We start from the raw sequence: 5,186 nt of genomic DNA on the forward strand, positions 1-5,186 counted from the left end.
AGTTTGTATTTGAATAGGAAAAGGGGGGAGTCTTTAGGCTGGCTAACATTGATCTGCTCCAAATACAAGGTATAGCATGGAGATGTGTTTGCACATGGAAGAGTTATTTTTCCTATGTCAGAGATGAAAATTACTCATAGGGAAAAAGGCTAGCTGGAACTTAAGTGGAAATACCATCATTCTAACCAAGAGGTTAAAAATAGAGCCTTTAACAAAATATTTATATTTTATTATCTCCTATTATATTTTATGTATAGAAGAAACATTAGATGTATCCACACCCTCAATAAACTTAAAAATTACAGGGTGAAAATATGATATAAATACTTAGTTAAGAAGTTCATTTTGTTAGATAGGGAGACCATTAATTTTTTTTCCCTCTTAGGTGGAATTTGTATCTTTGTTTGTTTTTCAAGGTCCAAATCAACTGTTACCTCTGCTGTAAAGTCTTCCATGAATCTTTCAGTTAAAAGTTCTTTCTTTCCTATTTATTTCTGTCTACCTTGCGTTGTGATTCTGGAGGTAGTGTTCTAGGTCATTTTGAAGGCTGATTCTCTGATAAAGTCTATGGAGGGCCATGTTAAATATGGGCATCGTGAGACAGTTCAAGGCTCAGTGAGAAAGAACCGTGATTGGTGAGTGATGTCTGCAGCAAGTGAAGGAGTTTCGTTTGTTTGCCATTGCTGTCATCATTGGTTCATTGATTCACTTACTAGATAGTAACTTTTTGAGAGCTAGGTCCATGTGTCAATTACCATTTGATTACTCCCAACACTGTAGACATTCTCAATAAACATGTGCTGAAATAAAATAGAGTCAATAAAAAATACAATTTGTGGTGGAATTTGAGCTGTGCATTGAGGGTAGTGGGGGTGGGGAGGCAGAAGAATTCTGGTGACAGGAAATAGCATGATGGAAAGTTATAGAACAATAAGGAAGAGGCCTCAGGAGAAGTGAAGGCCTATCTCTGGGTGTAGCAGGAAAGAAAACTCATTGCCTTTGAGTCAGTTCTGACTCATATCAACCCTATAGGACAGAATAAAACTACCCCATGGTTTCCAGGGCTGTAATCTTTCGGAGGACAGATTGCCTCATCTTTCTCCTGTGGAGTGGCTGGTGGGTTTGAACTGCTCTGGTTAGCAACCACTGCACCACCAGGCTCTTACTAGAGGTAGAGGTGTAACAAAAATTGTTGAGGCTATAACTTGTAAATTGTTTCAAGTGTAGTTTAAGGGAACATAAAAGACATAAGAAAATTCACTTGTGAGAGACTTCAGCTTGTGGAAAATTTTCCTCCTCTAGGATTTTAAAATAGAAAACAATTAGGTAGCTTGTGTAATTTTAAAGTATTGTGGTGACATCTCATGAAATTATTGTAAGCTCTAAGTCTGAAACAACAATAAAAGCAGCAAACAGACTTGATAAAGAAGGCTGTTCATTTGTAATGTTCCTACTTAAAGTTTTTTTCAGACGAATGGCTTATAGAAGCCGTAACTATATTAGGTATTTGATCAGGTATAAAGAATGCTGTTACCAAAATTAATGGGGAATAGTGCTTTTTTCCAGAATCTTTCACTCCTGAATTCCTGTCTGCGATGCATTTTTCTTGTTTCCTTTGTACTTTGGAGGCGCATTATCATGCCATACAGCAAATTATAGTGTGGTTGGACTGAGGTCTGGGTTTGGGTACTCCTTTACGAATTAAACTGACTTAAAGGGGAGGATTTGATGTTCATGTGTGCTTGTTTGCTGGGATATTGGATAAACCTACAAAATTCTTGGACTTTTTTTTTTTTTTTTTAAAGCTTCTTGAGCTCCAGTATTCTATAGTTCCTTGGCCAAGCTCATGTGGCATCTATCCCCTGCCACCCCTCACCCCCATTCATGCTTGTTTATCTTCTGTTCATGCTTCTTATAACTCAGAAGTGATTAAGTTTTAGGCAAGGACATGATTTTTGGAAGTCTGGCACTATGGCAATATCAGGAACAGAGTGAAGGTTGAGAAGTCAAATAGGATGGCTTCCTTCCTCATCCAGGACTTTGGAGACCAGGAAAAGTTTTCACGGGCTGTGAAATGGAGATTGGAGCCACAAACATAATTGCTCAGCAGGTCCTGAGAGACTTGAGTTTCTCCTACACAGATACCAATTTCTTCAACTAACAAGAGCTATGTGCTATATTCATATAACCTTGAATTTAGAGAGGATTTGAAGCAGGAGGAAGGCACTAGGGAATAAGTACTTTCCTTTATTCTACTCTGCCCCTTGCCCCCAAATCATTCTAATCAGAGTCCTCTGTGGATATACTTTATTTAAGCTTTAATCAGCTTAAATTTCACCATCTTTTATGACATATTTTTATAAGGTATCTTTTGTGAATCCTTTTAATGCAGTTTCCTATTTCTAGACTGAAAAATTACTAACCTTGGCTCAGCTAATAAAGTATAACAGATTTCCCTGTCCCACAGATAGGCTGCAGTAGGGGATCAGCGTATACTGTCAGAGTTATGGTAGACCCACTAGTGTACCCGTGTGGTAGAGCTGTGGGCACAAAATGAGAGGCCAAGGCACAGACGTGAGTGAAGGTTTACACACTTTCCTTCTTTGCCTGGGTCATCTTTCAACCCTCCCACACTTAGGCTTTTAAGTATTTGGATTTCACAACTGAGTAGCCACCTGTTTGATGTTAGCCAGGAATGATGGGGAGAGCTTTGGTGGCAGAGTCTCGAGAAAAGAGACCTTTTTTTTTTTTTCCCTTCCCCTAATGTGCTAATTGAAGCTCTGGTAGCATAGTGCCTAAGGCATTTGACTGCTAACCAGAAGGTTGGTGGTTCAAACCCACCAGCCACTCCTCGGAAGGAAGGCTGGGCAATCTACTTCCATAGTGATACCACCTCGGAAACCCAAGAAGGGGTCACTATGAGTCGGGTCCGAATGGATGGCAGATAACAACAACAATGTGCTGACTTAACCATTTAATGAGCATCTCTAATTAGTTTTGCACACCCATGTATATGACAGTTATACAAGTCAAATAATAATTCAGTTTCTGTGCATTGATGACTAAATCCCATTCTTGAAGCTGTGAAGGTCAGAGTTGTAGTGCCAACTTTGATTTCCTTGAGATAGTTCAGCTTTCTACATCCTTCCATTTCACTCCTTTTTTGTCTTAGTCCATCTCTGCCATCACAAAATAGTCTTTGATGCTTTTACACTGGTGTCCTATTTTAGGTTTTCTCTCTGTGGCACCGTGCCCCCCCCCCCGCCTTCCACTTTGTTTTAATGAAGGAAGATATAGTTCTACCACAACATGAATAACTCATATGACTTGCCAAGAACTTTTGTTTCTCTCTTCTTGAAAAGTCTGCACTCTCTCATTTTTCCTTTCTCTTCCATACATGTACATGTATATAAACATGTGCACACACGTACAAACGTACCTTTTAGCCTTCCTCCTCACATTGCCATTTCATATGCTTCATCTATCTTGACTAGTCCAGAAACTTCCAACCCAAAGTCATATGTAATAGGTCAGTTTGTGTGTCAACTTTGCTGGGCCTGGTTGAGTGGCTGAGCAGCTGGATGTAGTAGTATTCCCCATAATGAGACTGGTAATCAACTCCATATTGGAATTTACTGTGAGCAGCTGAGTATGCCTTTGGGTATGTGGTTAGCTTCCCGTGTATAAGAAACAGCTTTGGAAATGGTCTCTAGCTTATGGCACACTTGAACCCTACATGTAGCCATGTCGTTGTTCAGCAGCCTGCCATGCTCTGCCGACCTTGGGACTTTCAATGGACTTGAACGAATGGCCTGTCGTGTGGTTTGGTAACATCCGGACTGTGCCTTTTTACTTGTCAACCTTGGGGCTCCTGAGCCTCAGCAGCCAGCAGCTGTCTGAGTAAAGAAATGCCTCCAGCTCCAGTAGGCTGGGATCAGGATGCAGAGCTGAACCCCAAGGTTGAGGGGCTTTCATCCAGCCCCTATAGCCTGACACTTTGAACTTGGACTTAAAGCCTCCATATTGTGAGAGAATAAATTCCTGTTTGTTAAGGCCATCCCATTTGTGGTTTATTCTTGTCAGAGTGGCAGTAGGTAACCATCCTCCTCACGTTGCCATTTCATATACTTCATCTGTCTTGAGTACTATTTGTCCAGAAACTTCCAACCCAAAGTCATATGTAATATGTACTGAGTGACACCTAACGTAAGTGATAGATAGTTTACAAAGAGGCTACTTTAAATCTAAGGTCAAACAGCAAAGGAATTATAGATGACTTCTAGTTTGTTAAGGAGAAGGAATCATAAGATTGCTTTATAACATTTACTAAAAAAATCAGTTTTAATAAACTTTTCAGGCACTTACAGTTGAACTTGGTAAGCTTTAAATTGCATGTAGTTCTGGAAGAGATCAATTCTTATTCCTTTTCGAATGTCCATGTTTAGCCTAGGTAAAAAATACTTACTTATGGGATGCATGAATGAATAGATTTAAGCTATTTGAGTAGGGGCTGCACATTGGGACTTTTAAGTAAATGGATGTGGAGAGGTCTTGGCAACTCTGGCAGCCACTGAATATTCAGAAAGCCAACACCAAGTCAGTACCCAAGTGCATGGGAATGTGAATGACCATGAGTGGTCATTGTGATGACGTTGGTAGTGGCCTATGCAGTGAGGGAGGGAGGAGAAAGATGTAGGTGAGTGCTTTCTGTTTTCCTCTGCTTTGCCAACAGGTTTCTTTATGTGTATATTTATATGTGTGGGGTTTGTACAGGAGCATCAGAACTTTAAATGATGCATCTAGAGAAGAATTGAGGCTATATTGTTTTTTTTTTTTTTTCCTTTGTAAAAGAATTAAGAAAAAGTTAGCAAACGTTATTTATAGAGTTAGAAGACACATCAGCTATAGATAGCCATGTAGATTCAAAAATTTGAACACTATCTTGTAAGCAGCAAGCAGCAGTGAGGAGAGCAGGAAAAAGGGGATTAAAAGCCAGCAGCTTAGACAGAGGACCAGTCAGCCGCAGGGATCCAGGTGAGGAGAGGAACTCAGGCACGACAAAAGCAGCAGGGCGGGAGAGTAGGAGAAACGGGATTAAAAGGCCTAGGAATCTGGACAGAGGAGGAGTCAGCCGCAGGGACCCAGGTAAGGGTGGTACGAGAGGTTTCCAACAGGGAGGCAAACTC

The sequence above is a fragment of the Orycteropus afer genome, unplaced genomic scaffold (assembly GCF_000298275.1).
Source record: "Orycteropus afer afer isolate SDZICR_OR568_19922 unplaced genomic scaffold, OryAfe1.0 scaffold00363, whole genome shotgun sequence".
NCBI classification, from domain to species: domain Eukaryota; kingdom Metazoa; phylum Chordata; class Mammalia; order Tubulidentata; family Orycteropodidae; genus Orycteropus; species Orycteropus afer.